General features: G+C 38.8%; 29 non-coding genes across 29 annotated transcripts; 15 read left to right on the forward strand and 14 right to left on the reverse strand.

Moving 5' to 3' along the window:
- Positions 1-696: 696 nt before the first annotated feature.
- On the reverse strand, positions 697-769 carry TRNAF-GAA (transfer RNA phenylalanine (anticodon GAA)). The gene has a single exon. It is a non-coding gene; the product is annotated as a tRNA-Phe (tRNA).
- Positions 770-956: 187 nt separating this feature from the next.
- On the reverse strand, positions 957-1,029 carry TRNAF-GAA (transfer RNA phenylalanine (anticodon GAA)). Its single transcript has one exon. It is a non-coding gene; the product is annotated as a tRNA-Phe (tRNA).
- A 148-nt stretch (positions 1,030-1,177) lies between these two features.
- TRNAL-CAG (transfer RNA leucine (anticodon CAG)) lies at positions 1,178-1,260 on the forward strand. The gene has a single exon. It is a non-coding gene; the product is annotated as a tRNA-Leu (tRNA).
- Positions 1,261-1,837: 577 nt separating this feature from the next.
- TRNAF-GAA (transfer RNA phenylalanine (anticodon GAA)) lies at positions 1,838-1,910 on the reverse strand. Its single transcript has one exon. It is a non-coding gene; the product is annotated as a tRNA-Phe (tRNA).
- A 148-nt stretch (positions 1,911-2,058) lies between these two features.
- TRNAL-CAG (transfer RNA leucine (anticodon CAG)) lies at positions 2,059-2,141 on the forward strand. Its single transcript has one exon. It is a non-coding gene; the product is annotated as a tRNA-Leu (tRNA).
- Positions 2,142-2,708: 567 nt separating this feature from the next.
- Positions 2,709-2,781, reverse strand: TRNAF-GAA (transfer RNA phenylalanine (anticodon GAA)). The gene has a single exon. It is a non-coding gene; the product is annotated as a tRNA-Phe (tRNA).
- A 152-nt stretch (positions 2,782-2,933) lies between these two features.
- Positions 2,934-3,016, forward strand: TRNAL-CAG (transfer RNA leucine (anticodon CAG)). Its single transcript has one exon. It is a non-coding gene; the product is annotated as a tRNA-Leu (tRNA).
- A 577-nt stretch (positions 3,017-3,593) lies between these two features.
- Positions 3,594-3,666, reverse strand: TRNAF-GAA (transfer RNA phenylalanine (anticodon GAA)). The gene has a single exon. It is a non-coding gene; the product is annotated as a tRNA-Phe (tRNA).
- A 148-nt stretch (positions 3,667-3,814) lies between these two features.
- TRNAL-CAG (transfer RNA leucine (anticodon CAG)) lies at positions 3,815-3,897 on the forward strand. Its single transcript has one exon. It is a non-coding gene; the product is annotated as a tRNA-Leu (tRNA).
- A 567-nt stretch (positions 3,898-4,464) lies between these two features.
- TRNAF-GAA (transfer RNA phenylalanine (anticodon GAA)) lies at positions 4,465-4,537 on the reverse strand. The gene has a single exon. It is a non-coding gene; the product is annotated as a tRNA-Phe (tRNA).
- A 153-nt stretch (positions 4,538-4,690) lies between these two features.
- On the forward strand, positions 4,691-4,773 carry TRNAL-CAG (transfer RNA leucine (anticodon CAG)). Its single transcript has one exon. It is a non-coding gene; the product is annotated as a tRNA-Leu (tRNA).
- Positions 4,774-5,573: 800 nt separating this feature from the next.
- Positions 5,574-5,656, forward strand: TRNAL-CAG (transfer RNA leucine (anticodon CAG)). Its single transcript has one exon. It is a non-coding gene; the product is annotated as a tRNA-Leu (tRNA).
- Positions 5,657-6,446: 790 nt separating this feature from the next.
- TRNAL-CAG (transfer RNA leucine (anticodon CAG)) lies at positions 6,447-6,529 on the forward strand. Its single transcript has one exon. It is a non-coding gene; the product is annotated as a tRNA-Leu (tRNA).
- Positions 6,530-7,985: 1,456 nt separating this feature from the next.
- Positions 7,986-8,058, reverse strand: TRNAF-GAA (transfer RNA phenylalanine (anticodon GAA)). Its single transcript has one exon. It is a non-coding gene; the product is annotated as a tRNA-Phe (tRNA).
- Positions 8,059-8,210: 152 nt separating this feature from the next.
- Positions 8,211-8,293, forward strand: TRNAL-AAG (transfer RNA leucine (anticodon AAG)). Its single transcript has one exon. It is a non-coding gene; the product is annotated as a tRNA-Leu (tRNA).
- Positions 8,294-8,863: 570 nt separating this feature from the next.
- On the reverse strand, positions 8,864-8,937 carry TRNAF-GAA (transfer RNA phenylalanine (anticodon GAA)). Its single transcript has one exon. It is a non-coding gene; the product is annotated as a tRNA-Phe (tRNA).
- A 299-nt stretch (positions 8,938-9,236) lies between these two features.
- TRNAF-GAA (transfer RNA phenylalanine (anticodon GAA)) lies at positions 9,237-9,309 on the reverse strand. Its single transcript has one exon. It is a non-coding gene; the product is annotated as a tRNA-Phe (tRNA).
- Positions 9,310-9,461: 152 nt separating this feature from the next.
- TRNAL-CAG (transfer RNA leucine (anticodon CAG)) lies at positions 9,462-9,544 on the forward strand. Its single transcript has one exon. It is a non-coding gene; the product is annotated as a tRNA-Leu (tRNA).
- A 794-nt stretch (positions 9,545-10,338) lies between these two features.
- On the forward strand, positions 10,339-10,421 carry TRNAL-UAG (transfer RNA leucine (anticodon UAG)). The gene has a single exon. It is a non-coding gene; the product is annotated as a tRNA-Leu (tRNA).
- A 1,464-nt stretch (positions 10,422-11,885) lies between these two features.
- TRNAF-GAA (transfer RNA phenylalanine (anticodon GAA)) lies at positions 11,886-11,958 on the reverse strand. Its single transcript has one exon. It is a non-coding gene; the product is annotated as a tRNA-Phe (tRNA).
- Positions 11,959-12,110: 152 nt separating this feature from the next.
- TRNAL-AAG (transfer RNA leucine (anticodon AAG)) lies at positions 12,111-12,193 on the forward strand. The gene has a single exon. It is a non-coding gene; the product is annotated as a tRNA-Leu (tRNA).
- Positions 12,194-12,998: 805 nt separating this feature from the next.
- TRNAL-CAG (transfer RNA leucine (anticodon CAG)) lies at positions 12,999-13,081 on the forward strand. The gene has a single exon. It is a non-coding gene; the product is annotated as a tRNA-Leu (tRNA).
- A 578-nt stretch (positions 13,082-13,659) lies between these two features.
- On the reverse strand, positions 13,660-13,732 carry TRNAF-GAA (transfer RNA phenylalanine (anticodon GAA)). Its single transcript has one exon. It is a non-coding gene; the product is annotated as a tRNA-Phe (tRNA).
- Positions 13,733-13,884: 152 nt separating this feature from the next.
- On the forward strand, positions 13,885-13,967 carry TRNAL-AAG (transfer RNA leucine (anticodon AAG)). Its single transcript has one exon. It is a non-coding gene; the product is annotated as a tRNA-Leu (tRNA).
- A 579-nt stretch (positions 13,968-14,546) lies between these two features.
- TRNAF-GAA (transfer RNA phenylalanine (anticodon GAA)) lies at positions 14,547-14,619 on the reverse strand. Its single transcript has one exon. It is a non-coding gene; the product is annotated as a tRNA-Phe (tRNA).
- A 152-nt stretch (positions 14,620-14,771) lies between these two features.
- Positions 14,772-14,854, forward strand: TRNAL-CAG (transfer RNA leucine (anticodon CAG)). The gene has a single exon. It is a non-coding gene; the product is annotated as a tRNA-Leu (tRNA).
- Positions 14,855-15,432: 578 nt separating this feature from the next.
- TRNAF-GAA (transfer RNA phenylalanine (anticodon GAA)) lies at positions 15,433-15,505 on the reverse strand. Its single transcript has one exon. It is a non-coding gene; the product is annotated as a tRNA-Phe (tRNA).
- Positions 15,506-15,657: 152 nt separating this feature from the next.
- On the forward strand, positions 15,658-15,740 carry TRNAL-AAG (transfer RNA leucine (anticodon AAG)). The gene has a single exon. It is a non-coding gene; the product is annotated as a tRNA-Leu (tRNA).
- A 570-nt stretch (positions 15,741-16,310) lies between these two features.
- Positions 16,311-16,384, reverse strand: TRNAF-GAA (transfer RNA phenylalanine (anticodon GAA)). Its single transcript has one exon. It is a non-coding gene; the product is annotated as a tRNA-Phe (tRNA).
- Positions 16,385-16,477: the final 93 nt, after the last annotated feature.

Genomic DNA, 16,477 nt, shown 5'->3' on the forward strand with positions numbered 1-16,477 from the left:
GGATTTTGAGTTAAAATGAAACTGCTGAAACCAAGGATCAAAGCAGGGATATTTAGTCAAACGCTCTCCCAACAGAGCTAGTTCAGCTAACACACTTAGTGCATTGATGGTTGTGTAGATGGTTGTGTAGAGCACAGCATTGTAAGATGTCCCCAATAATAGGAATGGTTTTTCATGTGTAAAAATGTCTCTTTTTATAAAGAAAAAAAAAACTTCAAAATTTTGTAAATGAAAACCAAACACTGTACTGGCATGAAATGCTAACCGGATATGTAAAACAATTTTCTCCACAATGCAAAATAGTGCCTTTGAGGTATATTAACTAAGCTGCTAAAACTCTAAACGCATCAACGACTTAACTTACTTCAGTTGATTTTGAGACATAAGGAAACTGCCGAAACACGGGATTAAACCAGGGACCTTTAGATCTTCAGTCTAACGCTCTCCCAACTGAGCTATTTCGGCTAATACACCTAGTTGACAGATGGTGGTGTAGGGCACAGTGTTGTAAAATTTCCCCAAAGATAGGGATGTTTTTTGATGTGTTAAAACAACGGTTTTACAGCTCGCATGGCTTCTTTTTTGCATTGGTGGAGATGTAAAATAGTGCCTTTGAGGTATATTAACTAAGCTGCTAAAACTCTAAACGCATCAACGACTTAACTTACTTCAGTTGATTTTGAGACATAAGGAAACTGCCGAAACCCGGGATCGAACCAGGGACCTTTAGATCTTCAGTCTAACGCTCTCCCAACTGAGCTATTTCGGCTAATACACCTAGTTGACAGATGGTGGTGTAGGGCACAGTGTTGTAAAATTTTACAGCTCGCATGGCTTCTTTTTTGCATTGGTGGAGATGTAAAATAGTGCCTTTGAGGTATATTAACTAAGCTGCTAAAACTCTAAACGCATCAACGACTTAACTTACTTCAGTTGATTTTGAGACATAAGGAAACTGCCGAAACCCGGGATCGAACCAGGGACCTTTAGATCTTCAGTCTAACGCTCTCCCAACTGAGCTATTTCGGCTAATACACCTAGTTGACAGATGGTGGTGTAGGGCACAGTGTTGTAAAATTTCCCCAAAGATAGGGATGTTTTTTCATGTGTTAAAACAACGGTTTTACAGCTCGCATGGCTTCTTTTTTGCATTGGTGGAGATGTAATACAAAGCAAAGTCAGGATGGCCGAGCGGTCTAAGGCGCTGCGTTCAGGTCGCAGTCTCCTCTGGAGGCGTGGGTTCGAATCCCACTTCTGACAGATGTTTTTTATATAGAGACTAAAAATCTTCAAAAAATTTCAGAATGAAATCTACACACTGTACTGGCATGGAATGCTAACGGGATTTGTAAAATTATATTCACCACAATGCAACATAGGGCTTTTGAGGTATTTTACCTAAGCTGCCAAAACTCTAAACGCATCAACGATTTAACTCACTTTAGTGGATTTTGAGTTAAAATGAAACTGCTGAAACCAAGGATCAAAGCAGGGATATTTAGTCAAACGCTCTCCCAACAGAGCTAGTTCAGCTAACACACTTAGTGCATTGATGGTTGTGTAGATGGTTGTGTAGAGCACAGCATTGTAAGATGTCCCCAATAATAGGAATGGTTTTTCATGTGTAAAAATGTCTCTTTTTATAAAGAAAAAAAAACTTCAAAATTTTCTAAATGAAAACCAAACACTGTACTGGCATGAAATGCTAACCGGATATGTAAAACAATTTTCTCCACAATGCAAAATAGTGCCTTTTAGGTATATTAACTAAGCTGCTAAAACTCTAAACGCATCAACGACTTAACTTACTTCAGTTGATTTTGAGACATAAGGAAACTGCCGAAACCCGGGATCGAACCAGGGACCTTTAGATCTTCAGTCTAACGCTCTCCCAACTGAGCTATTTCGGCTAATACACCTAGTTGACAGATGGTGGTGTAGGGCACAGTGTTGTAAAATTTCCCCAAAGATAGGGATGTTTTTTCATGTGTTAAAACAACGGTTTTACAGCTCGCATGGCTTCTTTTTTGCATTGGTGGAGATGTAATACAAAGCAAAGTCAGGATGGCCGAGCGGTCTAAGGCGCTGCGTTCAGGTCGCAGTCTCCTCTGGAGGCGTGGGTTCGAATCCCACTTCTGACAGATGTTTTTTATATAGAGACTAAAAATCTTCAAAAAATTTCAGAATGAAATCTACACACTGTACTGGCATGGAATGCTAACGGGATTTGTAAAATTATATTCACCACAATGCAACATAGGGCTTTTGAGGTATTTTACCTAAGCTGCCAAAACTCTAAACGCATCAACGATTTAACTCACTTTAGTGGATTTTGAGTTAAAATGAAACTGCTGAAACCAAGGATCAAAGCAGTCAAACGCTCTCCCAACAGAGCTAGTTCAGCTAACACACTTAGTGCATTGACGGTTGTGTAGATGGTTGTGTAGAGCACAGCATTGTAAGACGTCCCCAATAATAGGAATGGTTTTTCATGTGTAAAAATGTCTCTTTTTATAAAGAAATAAAAACTTCAAAATTTTCAAAATGAAAACCAAACACTGTACTGGCATGAAATGCTAACCGGATATGTAAAATAATTTTCTCCACAATGCAAAATAGTGCCTTTGAGGTTTATTAACTAAGCTGCTAAAACTCTAAACGCATCAACGACTTAACTTACTTCAGTTGATTTTGAGACATAAGAAATCTGCCGAAACCCGGGATCAAACCAGGGACCTTTAGATCTTCAGTCTAACGCTCTCCCAACTGAGCTATTTCGGCTAATACACCTAGTTGACAGATGGTGGTGTAGAGCACAGTGTTGTAAAATGTCCCCAACGATAGGGATGTTTTTTCATGTGTTAAAACAACGGTTTTACAGCTCGCATGGCTTCTTTTTTTTTTGCATTGGTGGAGGTGTAATACAAAGCAAAGTCAGGATGGCCGAGCGGTCTAAGGCGCTGCGTTCAGGTCGCAGTCTCCTCTGGAGGCGTGGGTTCGAATCCCACTTCTGACAGATGTTTTTTATATAGAGACTAAAAATCTTCAAAAAATTTCAGAATGAAAACTACACACTGTACTGGCATGGAATGCTAACGGGATTTGTAAAATTATATTCACCACAATGCAACATAGGGCTTTTGAGGTATTTTACCTAAGCTGCCAAAACTCTAAACGCATCAACGATTTAACTCACTTTAGTGGATTTTGAGTTAAAATGAAACTGCTGAAACCAAGGATCAAAGCAGGGATATTTAGTCAAACGCTCTCCCAACAGAGCTAGTTCAGCTAACACACTTAGTGCATTGATGGTTGTGTAGATGGTTGTGTAGAGCACAGCATTGTAAGATGTCCCCAATAATAGGAATGGTTTTTCATGTGTAAAAATGTCTCTTTTTATAAAGAAAAAAAAACTTCAAAATTTTCAAAATGAAAACCAAACACTGTACTGGCATGAAATGCTAACGGGATATGTAAAACAATTTTCTCCACAATGCAAAATAGTGCCTTTGAAGTATATTAACTAAGCTGCTAAAACTCTAAACGCATCAACGACTTAACTTACTTCAGTTGATTTTGAGACATAAGGAAACTGCCGAAACCCGGGATCGAACCAGGGACCTTTAGATCTTCAGTCTAACGCTCTCCCAACTGAGCTATTTCGGCTAATACACCTAGTTGACAGATGGTGGTGTAGGGCACAGTGTTGTAAAATGTCCCCAAAGATAGGGATGTTTTTTCATGTGTTAAAACAACGGTTTTACAGCTCGCATGGCTTCTTTTTTGCATTGGTGGAGATGTAATACAAAGCAAAGTCAGGATGGCCGAGCGGTCTAAGGCGCTGCGTTCAGGTCGCAGTCTCCTCTGGAGGCGTGGGTTCGAATCCCACTTCTGACAGATGTTTTTTATGTAGAGACTAAAAATCTTCAAAAAATTTCAGAATGAAATCTACACACTGTACTGGCATGGAATGCTAACGGGATTTGTAAAATTATATTCACCACAATGCAACATAGGGCTTTTGAGGTATTTTATCTAAGCTGCCAAAACTCTAAACGCATCAACGATTTAACTCACTTTAGTGGATTTTGAGTTAAAATGAAACTGCTGAAACCAAGGATCAAAGCAGTCAAACGCTCTCCCAACAGAGCTAGTTCAGCTAACACACTTAGTGCATTGACGGTTGTGTAGATGGTTGTGTAGAGCACAGCATTGTAAGATGTCCCCAATAATAGGAATGGTTTTTCATGTGTAAAAATGTCTCTTTTTATAAAGAAAAAAAAACTTCAAAATTTTCAAAATGAAAACCAAACACTGTACTGGCATGAAATGCTAACCGGATATGTAAAACAATTTTCTCCACAATGCAAAATAGTGCCTTTGAGGTATATTAACTAAGCTGTTAAAACTCTAAACGCATCAACGACTTAACTTACTTCAGTTGATTTTGAGACATAAGGAAACTGCCGAAACCCGGGACCGAACCAGGGACCTTTAGATCTTCAGTCTAACGCTCTCCCAACTGAGCTATTTCGGCTAATACACCTAGTTGACAGATGGTGGTGTAGGGCACAGTGTTGTAAAATGTCCCCAACGATAGGGATGTTTTTTCATGTGTTAAAACAACGGTTTTACAGCTCGCATGGCTTCTTTTTTTTTTCGCATTGGTGGAGGTGTAATACAAAGCAAAGTCAGGATGGCCGAGCGGTCTAAGGCGCTGTGTTCAGGTCGCAGTCTCTTCTGGAGGCGTGGGTTCGAATCCCACTTCTGACAGATGTTTTTTATATAGAGACTAAAAATCTTCAAAAAATTTCAGAATGAAAACTACACACTGTACTGGCATGGAATGCTAACGGGATTTGTAAAATTATATTCACCACAATGCAACATAGGGCTTTTGAGGTATTTTACCTAAGCTGCCAAAACTCTAAACGCATCAACGATTTAACTCACTTTAGTGGATTTTGAGTTAAAATGAAACTGCTGAAACCAAGGATCAAAGCAGGGATATTTAGTCAAACGCTCTCCCAACAGAGCTAGTTCAGCTAACACACTTAGTGCATTGATGGTTGTGTAGATGGTTGTGTAGAGCACAGCATTGTAAGATGTCCCCAATAATAGGAATGGTTTTTCATGTGTAAAAATGTCTCTTTTTATAAAGAAAAAAAAACTTCAAAATTTTCAAAATGAAAACCAAACACTGTACTGGCATGAAATGCTAACGGGATATGTAAAACAATTTTCTCCACAATGCAAAATAGTGCCTATGAGGTATATTAACTAAGCTGCTAAAACTCTAAACGCATCAACGACTTAACTTACTTCAGTTGATTTTGAGACATAAGGAAACTGCCGAAACCCGGGATCGAACAAGGGACCTTTAGATCTTCAGTCTAACGCTCTCCCAACTGAGCTATTTCGGCTAATACACCTAGCTGACAGATGGTGGTGTAGGGCACAGTGTTGTAAAATGTCCCCAACGATAGGGATGTTTTTTCATGTGTTAAAACAACGGTTTTACAGCTCGCATGGCTTCTTTTTTTTGCATTGGTGGAGGTGTAATGCAAAGCAAAGTCAGGATGGCCGAGCGGTCTAAGGCGCTGCGTTCAGGTCGCAGTCTCCTCTGGAGGGGTGGGTTCGATTCCCACTTCTGACAGATGTTTTTTATATAGAGACTAAAAATCTTCAAAAAATTTCAGAATGAAAACTACACACTGTACTGGCATGGAATGCTAACGGGATTTGTAAAATTATATTCACCACAATGCAACATAGGGCTTTTGAGGTATTTTACCTAAGCTGCCAAAACTCTAAACGCATCAACGATTTAACTCACTTTAGTGGATTTTGAGTTAAAAGGAAACTGCTGAAACCAAGGATCAAAGCAGGGATATTTAGTCAAACGCTCTCCCAACAGAGCTAATTCAGCTAACACACTTAGTGCATTGATGGTTGTGTAGAGCACAGCATTGTAAGATGTCCCCAATAATAGGAATGGTTTTTCATGTGTAAAAATGTCTCTTTTTATAAAGAAAAAAAAACTTCAAAATTTTCAAAATGAAAACCAAACACTGTACTGGCATGAAATGCTAACGGGATATGTAAAACAATTTTCTCCACAATGCAAAATAGTGCCTATGAGGTATATTAATTAAGCTGCTAAAACTCTAAACGCATCAACGACTTAACTTACTTCAGTTGATTTTGAGACATAAGGAAACTGCCGAAACCCGGGATCGAACCAGGGACCTTTAGATCTTCAGTCTAACGCTCTCCCAACTGAACTATTTCGTCTAATACACCTAGTTGACAGATGGTGGTGTAGGGCACAGTGTTGTAAAATGTCCCCAACGATAGGGATGTTTTTTCATGTGTTAAAACAACGGTTTTACAGCTCGCATGGCTTCTTTTTTTTTTGCATTGGTGGAGGTGTAATGCAAAGCAAAGTCAGGATGGCCGAGCGGTCTAAGGCGCTGCGTTCAGGTCGCAGTCTCCTCTGGAGGCGTGGGTTCGAATCCCGTTTCTGACAGATGTTTTTTATATAGAGACTAAAAATCTTCAAAAAATTTCAGAATGAAAACTACACACTGTACTGGCATGGAATGCTAACGGGATTTGTAAAATTATATTCACCACAATGCAACATAGGGCTTTTGAGGTATTTTACCTAAGCTGCCAAAACTCTAAACGCATCAACGATTTAACTCACTTTAGTGGATTTTGAGTTAAAATGAAACTGCTGAAACCAAGGATCAAAGCAGGGATATTTAGTCAAACGCTCTCCCAACAGAGCTAGTTCAGCTAACACACTTAGTGCATTGTGTAGATGGTTGTGTAGAGCACAGCATTGTAAGATGTCCCCAATGATAGGAATGGTTTTTCATGTGTAAAAATGTCTCTTTTTATAAAGAAAAAAAAACTTCAAAATTTTCAAAATGAAAACCAAACACTGTACTGGCATGAAATGCTAACGGGATATGTAAAACAATTTTCTCCACAATGCAAAATAGTGCCTTTGAGGTATATTAACTAAGCTGCTAAAACTCTAAACGCGTCAACGACTTAACTTACTTCAGTTGATTTTGAGACATAAGGAAACTGCCAAAACCTGGGATCGAACCAGGGACCTTTACATCTTCAGTCTAATGCTCTCCCAACTGAGCTATTTCGGCTAACACACCTAGTTGATAGATGGTGGTGAAGGACACAGTGTTGTAAAATGTCCCCAACGATAGGGATGTTTTTTCATGTGTTAAAACAACGGTTTTACAGCTCGCATGGCTTCTTTTTTTTTTGCATTGGTGGAGGTGTAATACACAGCAAAGTCAGGATGGCAGAGCGGTCTAAGGCGCTGCGTTCAGTTCGCAGTCTCCTCTGGAGGCGTGGGTTTGAATACCACTTCTGACAGATGTTTTTTATATATAGAGACTAAAAATCTTCAAAAAAATTCAGAATGAAAACTACACACTGTACTGGCATGGAATGCTAACGGGATTTGTAAAATTATATTCACCACAATGCAACATAGGGCTTTTGAGGTATTTTACCTAAGCTGCCAAAACTCTAAACGCATCAACGATTTAACTCACTTTAGTGGATTTTGAGTTAAAATGAAACTGCTGAAACCAAGGATCAAAGCAGGGATATTTAGTTAAACGCTCTCCCAACAGAGCTAGTTCAGCTAACACACTTAGTGCATTGATGGTTGTGTAGATGGTTGTGTAGAGCACAGCATTGTAAGATGTCCCCAATGATAGGAATGGTTTTTCATGTGTAAAAATGTCTCTTTTTATAAAGAAAAAAAAACTTCAAAATTTTCAAAATGAAAACCAAACACTGTACTGGCATGAAATGCTAAAGGATATGTAAAACAATTTTCTCCACAATGCAAAATAGTGCCTTTGAGGTATATTAACTAAGCTGCTAAAACTCTAAACGCATAAAAGACTTAACTTACTTCAGTTGATTTTGAGACATAAGGTAACTGCCGAAACCCGGAATCGAACCAGGGACCTTTAGATCTTCAGTCTAACGCTCTCCCAACTGAGCTATTTCGGCTAACACACCTAGTTGACAGATGGTGGTGAAGGGCACAGTGTTGTAAAATGTTCCCAACGATAGGGATGTTTTTTCATGTGTTAAAACAACGGTTTTACAGCTCGCATGGCTTCTTTTATTTTTGCATTGGTGGAGGTGTAACACAAAGCAAAGTCAGGATGGCCGAGCGGTCTAAGGCGCTGCGTTAAGGTCGCAGTCTCCTCTGGAGGCGTGGGTTCGAATCCCGCTTCTGACAGATGTTTTTTATATAGAGACTAAAATTCTTCTAAAAATTTCAGAATGAAAACTACACACTGTACTGGCATGGAATGCTAAAGGGATTTGTAAAATTATATTCACCACAATGCAACATAGGGCTTTTGAGGTATTTTACCTAAGCTGCCAAAACTCTAAACGCATCAACGATTTAACTCACTTTAGTGGATTTTGAGTTAAAATGAAACTGCTGAAACCAAGGATCAAAGCAGGGATATTTAGTCAAACGCTCTCCCAACAGAGCTAGTTCAGCTAACACACTTAGTGCATTGTGTAGATGGTTGTGTAGAGCACAGCATTGTAAGATGTCTCCAATGATAGGAATGGTTTTTCATGTGTAAAAATGTCTCTTTTTATAAAGAAAAAAAAACTTCAAAATTTTCAAAATGAAAACCAAACACTGTACTGGCATGAAATGCTAACGGGATATGTAAAACAATTTTCTCCACAATGCAAAATAGTGCCTTTGAGGTATATTAACTAAGCTGCTAAAACTCTAAACGCATCAACGACTTAACTTACTTCAGTTGATTTTGAGACATAAGGAAACTGCCGAAACCCGGGATCGAACCAGGGACCTTTGAGATCTTCAGTCTAACGCTCTCCCAACTGAGCTATTTCGGCTAACACACCTAGTTGACAGATGATAGATGGTTGTGTAGAGCACAGCATTGTAAGATGTCCCCAATGATAGGAATGGTTTTTCATGTGTAAAAATGTCTCTTTTTATAAAGAAAAAAAAACTTCAAAATTTTCAAAATGAAAACCAAACACTGTACTGGCATGAAATGCTAACGGGATATGTAAAACAATTTTCTCCACAATGCAAAATAGTGCCTTTGAGGTATATTAACTAAGCTGCTAAAACTCTAAACGCATAAACGACTTAACTTACTTCAGTTGATTTTGAGACATAAGGTAACTGCTGAAACCCGGGATCGAACCAGGGACCTTTAGATCTTCAGTCTAACGCTCTCCCAACTGAGCTATTTCGGCTAACACACCTAGTTGACAGATGGTGGTGAAGGGCACAGTGTTGTAAAATGTCCCCAACGATAGGGATGTTTTTTCTTGTGTTAAACCAACGGTTTTACAGCTCGCATGGCTTCTTTTTTTTTTGCATTGGTGGAGTTGTAATACAAAGAAATGTCAGGATGGCCGAGCGGTCTAAGGCGCTGCGTTCAGGTCGCAGTCTCCTCTGGAGACGTGGGTTCGAATCCCACTTCTGACAGATGTTTTTTATATATAGAGACTAAAAATCTTCAAAAAATTTCGGAATGAAAACTACACACTGTACTGGCATGGAATGCTAACGGGATTTGTAAAATTATATTCACCACAATGCAACATAGGGCTTTTGAGGTATTTTACCTAAGCTGCCAAAACTCTAAACGCATGTTCACTTTAGTGGATTTTGAGTTAAAATGAAACTGCTGAAACCAAGGATCAAAGCAGGGATATTTAGTCAAACGCTCTCCCAACAGAGCTAGTTCAGCTAACACACTCAGTGCATTGATGGTTGTGTAGATGGTTGTGTAGAGCACAGCATTGTAAGATGTCCCCAATGATAGGAATGGTTTTTCATGTGTAAAAATGTCTCTTTTTATGAAGAAAAAAAAACTTCAAAATTTTCAAAATGAAAACCAAACACTGTACTGGCATGAAATGCTAACGGGATATGTAAAACAATTTTCTCCACAATGCAAAATAGTGCCTTTGAGGTATATTAACTAAGCTGCTAAAACTCTAAACGCATCAACGACTTAACTTACTTCAGTTGATTTTGAGACATAAGGGAACTGCCGTAACCCGGGATCGAACCAAGGACCTTTAGATCTTCAGTCTAACACTCTCCCAACTGAGCTAATTCGGCTAACACACATAGTTGACAGATGGTTGTGAAGGGCACAGTGTTGTAAAATGTTCCCAACGATAGGGATGTTTTTTCATGTGTTAAAACAACGGTTTTACAGCTCGCATGGCTTCTTTTATTTTTGCATTGGTGGAGGTGTAATACAAAGCAAAGTCAGGATGGCCGAGCGGTCTAAGGCGCTGCGTTTAGGTCGCAGTCTCCTCTGGAGACATGGGTTCGAATCCCACTTCTGACAGATGATTTTTATATAGAGACTAAAAATCTTCAAAAAATTTCTGAATGAAAACTACACACTGTACTGGCATGGAATGCTAACGGGATTTGTAAAATTATATTCACCACAATGCAACATAGGGCTTTTGAGGTATTTTACCTAAGCTGCCAAAACTCTAAACGCATCAACGATTTCACTCACTTTAGTGGATTTTGAGTTAAAATGAAACTGCTGAAACCAAGGATCAAAGCAGGGATATTTAGTCAAACGCTCTCCCAACAGAGCTAGTTCAGCTAACACACTTAGTGCATTGATGGTTGTGTAGATGGTTGTGTAGAGCACAGCATTGTAAGATGTCCCCAATGATAGGAATGTTTTTTCATGTGTAAAAATGTCTCTTTTTATAAAGAAAAAAAAACTTTAAAATTTTCAAAATGAAAACCAAACACTCTACTGGCATGAAATGCTAATGGGATATGTAAAACAATTTTCTCCACAATGCAAAATAGTGCCTTTGAGGTATATTAACTAAGCTGCTAAAACTCTAAACGCATAAACGACTTAACTTACTTCAGTTGATTTTGAGACATAAGGTAACTGCTGAAACCCGGGATTGAACCATGGACCTTTAGATCTTCAGTCTAACGCTCTCCCAACTGAGCTATTTCGGCTAACACACCTAGTTGACAGATGGTGGTGAAGGGCACAGTGTTGTAAAATGTCCCAAACGATAGGGATGTTTTTTCTTGTGTTAAACCAACGGTTTTACAGCTCGCATGGCTTCTTTTTTTTTTTGCATTGGTGGAGTTGTAATAGAAAGAAATGTCAGGATGGCCGAGCGGTCTAAGGCGCTGCGGTCAGGTCGCAGTCTCCTCTGGAGACGTGGGTTCGAATCTCACTTCTGACAGATGTTTTTTATATATAGAGACTAAAAATCTTCAAAAAATTTCAGAATGAAAACTACACACTGTACTGGCATGGAATGCTAACGGGATTTGTAAAATTATATTCACCACAATGCAACATAGGGCTTTTGAGGTATTTTACCTAAGCTGCCAAAACTCTACACGCATCAACGATTTCACTCACTTTAGTGGATTTTGAGTTAAAATGAAACTGCTGAAACCAAGGATCAAAGCAGGGATATTTAGTTAAACGCTCTCCCAACAGAGCTAGTTCAGCTAACACACTTAGTGCATTGATGGTTGTGTAGATGGTTGTGTAGAGCACAGCATTGTAAGATGTCCCCAATGATAGGAATGGTTTTTCATGTGTAAAAATGTCTCTTTTTATAAAGAAAAAAAAACTTCAAAATTTTCAAAATGAAAACCAAACACTGTACTGGCATGAAATGCTAAAGGATATGTAAAACAATTTTCTCCACAATGCAAAATAGTGCCTTTGAGGTATATTAACTAAGCTGCTAAAACTCTAAACGCATAAAAGACTTAACTTACTTCAGTTGATTTTGAGACATAAGGTAACTGCCGAAACCCGGAATCGAACCAGGGACCTTTAGATCTTCAGTCTAACACTCTCCCAACTGAGCTATTTCGGCTAACACACCTATTTGACACATGGTGGTGAAAGGCACAGTGTTGTAAAATGTTCCCAACGATAGGGATGTTTTTTCATGTGTTAAAACAACGGTTTTACAGCTCGCATGGCTTCTTTTATTTTTGCATTGGTGGAGGTGTAACACAAAGCAAAGTCAGGATGGCCGAGCGGTCTAAGGCGCTGCGTTAAGGTCGCAGTCTCCTCTGGAGGCGTGGGTTCGAATCCCGCTTCTGACAGATGTTTTTTATATATAGAGACTAAAAATCTTCAAAAAAATTCAGAATGAAAACTACACACTGTACTGGCATGGAATGCTAACGGGATTTGTAAAATTATATTCACCACAATGCAACATAGGGCTTTTGAGGTATTTTACCTAAGCTGCCAAAACTCTAAACGCATCAACGATTTCACTCACTTTAGTGGATTTTGAGTTAAAATGAAACTGCTGAAACCAAGGATCAAAGCAGGGATATTTAGTCAAACGCTCTCCCAACAGAGCTAGTTCAGCTAACACACTTAGTGCATTGATGGTTGTGTAGATGGTTGTGTAGAGCACAGCATTGTAAGATGTCCCCAATGATAGGAATGTTTTTTCATGTGTAAAAATGTCTCTTTTTATAAAGAAAAAAAAACTTTAAAATTTTCAAAATGAAAACCAAACACTCTACTGGCATGAAATGCTAATGGGATATGTAAAACAATTTTCTCCACAATGCAAAATAGTGCCTTTGAGGTATATTAACTAAGCTGCTAAAACTCTAAACGCATAAACGACTTAACTTACTTCAGTTGATTTTGAGACATAAGGTAACTGCTGAAACCCGGGATTGAACCATGGACCTTTAGATCTTCAGTCTAACGCTCTCCCAACTGAGCTATTTCGGCTAACACACCTAGTTGACAGATGGTGGTGAAGGGCACAGTGTTGTAAAATGTCCCAAACGATAGGGATGTTTTTTCTTGTGTTAAACCAACGGTTTTACAGCTCGCATGGCTTCTTTTTTTTTTTGCATTGGTGGAGTTGTAATACAAAGAAATGTCAGGATGGCCGAGCGGTCTAAGGCGCTGCGGTCAGGTCGCAGTCTCCTCTGGAGACGTGGGTTCGAATCCCACTTCTGACAGATGTTTTTTATATATAGAGACTAAAAATCTTCAAAAAATTTCAGAATGAAAACTACACACTGTACTGGCATGGAATGCTAACGGGATTTGTAAAATTATATTCACCACAATGCAACATAGGGCTTTTGAGGTATTTTACCTAAGCTGCCAAAACTCTACACGCATCAACGATTTCACTCACTTTAGTGGATTTTGAGTTAAAATGAAACTGCTGAAACCAAGGATCAAAGCAGGGATATTTAGTTAAACGCTCTCCCAACAGAGCTAGTTCAGCTAACACACTTAGTGCATTGATGGTTGTGTAGATGGTTGTGTAGAGCACAGCATTGTAAGATGTCCCCAATGATAGGAATGGTTTTTCATGTGTAAAAATGTCTCTTTTTATAAAGAAAAAAAAACTTCAAAATTTTCAAAATGAAAACCAAACACTGTACTGGCATGAAATGCTAAAGGATATGTAAAACAATTTTCTCCACAATGCAAAATAGTGCCTTTGAGGTATATTAACTAAGCTGCTAAAACTCTAAACGCATAAAAGACTTAACTTACTTCAGTTGATTTTGAGACATAAGGTAACTGCCGAAACCCGGAATCGAACCAGGGACCTTTAGATCTTCAGTCTAACACTCTCCCAACTGAGCTATTTCGGCTAACACACCTATTTGACACATGGTGGTGAAGGGCACAGTGTTGTAAAATGTTCCCAACGATAGGGATGTTTTTTCATGTGTTAAAACAACGGTTTTACAGCTCGCATGGCTTCTTTTATTTTTGCATTGGTGGAGGTGTAACACAAAGCAAAGTCAGGATGGCCGAGCGGTCTAAGGCGCTGCGTTAAGGTCGCAGTCTCCTCTGGAGGCGTGGGTTCGAATCCCGCTTCTGACAGATGTTTTTTATATATAGAGACTAAAAATCTTCAAAAAAATTCAGAATGAAAACTACACACTGTACTGGCATGGAATGCTAACGGGATTTGTAAAATTATATTCACCACAATGCAACATAGGGCTTTTGAGGTATTTTACCTAAGCTGCCAAAACTCTAAACGCATCAACGATTTCACTCACTTTAGTGGATTTTGAATTAAAATGAAACTGCTGAAACCAAGGATCAAAGCAGGGATATTTAGTCAAACGCTCTCCCAACAGAGCTAGTTCAGCTAACACACTTAGTGCATTGATGGTTGTGTAGATGGTTGTGTAGAGCACAGCATTGTAAGATGTCCCCAATGATAGGAATGGTTTTTCATGTGTAAAAGTGTCTCTTTTTATAAAGAAAAAAAAACTTCAAAATTTTCAAAATGAAAACCAAACACTGTACTGGCATGAAATGCTAAAGGGATATGTAAAACAATTTTCTCCACAATGCAAAATAGTGCCTTTGAGGTATATTAACTAAGCTGCTAAAACTCTAAACGCATAAAAGACTTAACTTACTTCAGTTGATTTTGAGACATAAGGTAACTGCCGAAACCCGGAATCGAACCAGGGACCTTTAGATCTTCAGTCTAACGCTCTCCCAACTGAGCTATTTCGGCTACCACACCTAGTTGACAGATGGTGGTGAAGGGCACAGTGTTGTAAAATGTTCCCAACGATAGGGATGTTTTTTCATGTGTTAAAACAACGGTTTTACAGCTCGCATGGCTTCTTTTTTTTTTGCATTGGTGGAGGTGTAATACAAAGCAAAGTCAGGATGGCCGAGCGGTCTAAGGCACTGCGTTCAGGTCGCAGTCTCCTCTGGAGGCGTGGGTTTGAATCCCACTTCTGACAGATGGTTTTTATATATAGAGACTAAAAATCTTCAAAAAAATTCAGAATGAAAACTACACACTGTACTGGCATGGAATGCTAACGGGATTTGTAAAATTATATTCACCACAATGCAACATAGGGCTTTTGAGGTATTTTACCTAAGCTGCCAAAACTCTACACGCATCAACGATTTCACTCACTTTAGTGGATTTTGAGTTAAAATGAAACTGCTGAAACCAAGGATCAAAGCAGGGATATTTAGTTAAACGCTCTCCCAACAGAGCTAGTTCAGCTAACACACTTAGTGCATTGATGGTTGTGTAGATGGTTGTGTAGAGCACAGCATTGTAAGATGTCCCCAATGATAGGAATGGTTTTTCATGTGTAAAAATGTCTCTTTTTATAAAGAAAAAAAAACTTCAAAATTTTCAAAATGAAAACCAAACACTGTACTGGCATGAAATGCAAAAGGATATGTAAAACAATTTTCTCCACAATGCAAAATAGTGCCTTTGAGGTATATTAACTAAGCTGCTAAAACTCTAAACGCATAAAAGACTTAACTTACTTCAGTTGATTTTGAGACATAAGGTAACTGCCGAAACCCGGAATCGAACCAGGGACCTTTAGATCTTCAGTCTAACGCTCTCCCAACTGAGCTATTTCGGCTAACACACCTATTTGACACATGGTGATGAAGGGCACAGTGTTGTAAAATGTTCCCAACGATAGGGATGTTTTTTCATGTGTTAAAACAACGGTTTTACAGCTCGCATGGCTTCTTTTATTTTTGCATTGGTGGAGGTGTAACACAAAGCAAAGTCAGGATGGCCGAGCGGTCTAAGGCGCTGCGTTAAGGTCGCAGTCTCCTCTGGAGGCGTGGGTTCGAATCCCGCTTCTGACAGATGTTTTTTATATAGAGACTAAAATTCTTCTAAAAATTTCAGAATGAAAACTACACACTGTACTGGCATGGAATGCTAAAGGGATTTGTAAAATTATATTCACCACAATGCAACATAGGGCTTTTGAGGTATTTTACCTAAGCTGCCAAAACTCTAAACGCATCAACGATTTAACTCACTTTAGTGGATTTTGAGTTAAAATGAAACTGCTGAAACCAAGGATCAAAGCAGGGATATTTAGTCAAACGCTCTCCCAACAGAGCTAGTTCAGCTAACACACTTAGTGCATTGTGTAGATGGTTGTGTAGAGCACAGCATTGTAAGATGTCTCCAATGATAGGAATGGTTTTTCATGTGTAAAAATGTCTCTTTTTATAAAGAAAAAAAAACTTCAAAATTTTCAAAATGAAAACCAAACACTGTACTGGCATGAAATGCTAACAGGATATGTAAAACAATTTTCTCCACAATGCAAAATAGTGCCTTTGAGGTATATTAACTAAGCTGCTAAAACTCTAAACGCATCAACGACTTAACTTACTTCAGTTGATTTTGAGACATAAGGAAACTGCCGAAACCCGGGATCGAACCAGGGACCTTTGAGATCTTCAGTCTAACGCTCTCCCAACTGAGCTATTTCGGCTAACACACCTAGTTGACAGATGATAGATGGTTGTGTAGAGCACAGCATTGTAAGATGTCCCCAATGATAGGAATGGTTTTTCATGTGTAAAAA

This window comes from Hyla sarda, chromosome 1 (assembly GCF_029499605.1).
Source record: "Hyla sarda isolate aHylSar1 chromosome 1, aHylSar1.hap1, whole genome shotgun sequence".
Taxonomy (NCBI): Eukaryota; Metazoa; Chordata; class Amphibia; order Anura; family Hylidae; genus Hyla; species Hyla sarda.